This window comes from Fragaria vesca, linkage group LG4 (assembly GCF_000184155.1).
Source record: "Fragaria vesca subsp. vesca linkage group LG4, FraVesHawaii_1.0, whole genome shotgun sequence".
NCBI classification, from domain to species: Eukaryota; Viridiplantae; Streptophyta; class Magnoliopsida; order Rosales; family Rosaceae; genus Fragaria; species Fragaria vesca.
Genome location: NC_020494.1, coordinates 15,847,179 through 15,849,106, shown reverse-complemented (window position 1 = coordinate 15,849,106; position 1,928 = coordinate 15,847,179).

Here is a 1,928-nt window from a genome sequence, read left to right as displayed (position 1 = left end):
TTTTTTTTCCTGAAAGGATGTGAATCGTTTATGAAAAGCGGAGTCGAAAAGGGAAGGGAAGAGAGGTTGGAGAGAAGGGCAAGGAATGAAGCGGTCGACGACAAAGACTTGTTTTGGTGTTTGACGGTGAGGGTGGGGAGCAAGGCAGTGGTTTTGACGACGGAAGCTACGGAACCAAATTACTAGGCATAATAAGTTAAAATAAGTTGATTATTGGGGGTCAGTAACTGATTATTAGAGTCAGTAACCGTTTATTCGGGGTCAGTAACCAAGTTATTAGGGTCAGTAACCCGATTATTGGGGGTCAATAACTGATTATTGTGGGTCAATAACCAAGCTATTGAGGTTAGTAACCAAGTTATTGAGATCAGTAACTCGATTATTGGGGGTCAATAACTGATTATTGGGTGTCAATAACCAAATTATTGGGGTCAGTACCCGATTATTGGGGATCAATAACTGATTTTTGGGGGTCAGTAACCAAGTTATTGAGGTCAGTACTCGATTATTGGGGGTCAGTAACCAAGTTATAGGGGGTTAGTAACCGAGTCACCGGTGATCGGAATCCGGTGATCGGGGAAATCCGGCAACCGGTGACCGGAGTCCGACGGCCGGTGACTGGAGTCCGACAGCTGGTGACTGGAGTCCAGTGAGATTTTGGCCAAGTATTCTCTCTCTATGCATGTTTAAGGGGTGAGGGTAAAATAGTCTTTAAATAATATAGTTTGTTAAGAGTTTAATAAAGATTTGTGCATTTAGGCATAAAAAATGTTACCTTATATTGGAATGGGCTCATGAAAAAGATTGTTATTGGAATGGGGAATGAGAGGTTTAAATTATTATTAAATGGGCATTTTCCCTATAAACTAAAAATAAGATAGAGAGAAAAGAGAGAACATAATAAAGAAGGAGGAAGAAGTGTCATTTTCATTCTCATTAGACTCATTATTATATAGGAGTATGGTTTACATCATAAAGACATAACTAAAGAATATTTACAAGGACATCCACATATATTATAATATTTACAACACATAGCCGTTAATGTATTGTATCTTTGTTTATAACCTATCTTTTGTGCATGTACTTTTGTACAACTTTTTAGTTTTACATAAATCGCTATTTCGTAACTGTTTAATCTCATATCATATCTACATGTATTTACTTTTACTTTTACATAAATAGCTATTTCAGGTGCGGGATTGGTTCCCTCTGGATATAGACAGACTCCATGCTTGTTCTGCACTACTTTAGAAACCCATCTACTGTGTCATGGCGGCTTCATGCTAAATGGATTAATTGTATGAGGTCTATCAGTCACTTGCAACTTCTATCTCATATCTACAGGGAAGGAAATCGAGTAGCTGTCAAGCTTGCTAATTATGGTGCAATGCATGATGGTTATAGCTAGTGGGATTTACTCCCTAATTTTCTATCGAGGCCTTTTGCATATGACCTATCAGCCTGGAATGATTATTGGTTTCACTAGTTTCCATATTAAATTTGTTTTATTTTTATTACTTTATGTATGTCTTTGTTTATGTTTGATCTTCATATTTGTATTTTTTATTTTTTTGAAGTCTTTGTAATTTCTTTATATTTTGGAATGGTTCTGGCCTAGTCCCCCATTCTTTATGTATTCATATTCTTTCACTACTAAAAGATCTGATAAGGGACAGGCGGTGGGTTCCCGATTGTGCAGTCCCCTTCAAGGTTGAATGAGTGCTCTATCACCCATCAGACTGCTGCAGAAGAGCTAATATCGTCTAGTCCTTATCAGACTATTAAAAAATCATTTCATTATGATTTTAGTCTATGTAAAAATTAATCTTTGATGCATATTTGATGAACATATTTACACTACTGATTGTTTTGGAATAAATAATTGATTCTCTTTTGCAATTGAGATATATATTTTTTTTGTAAAG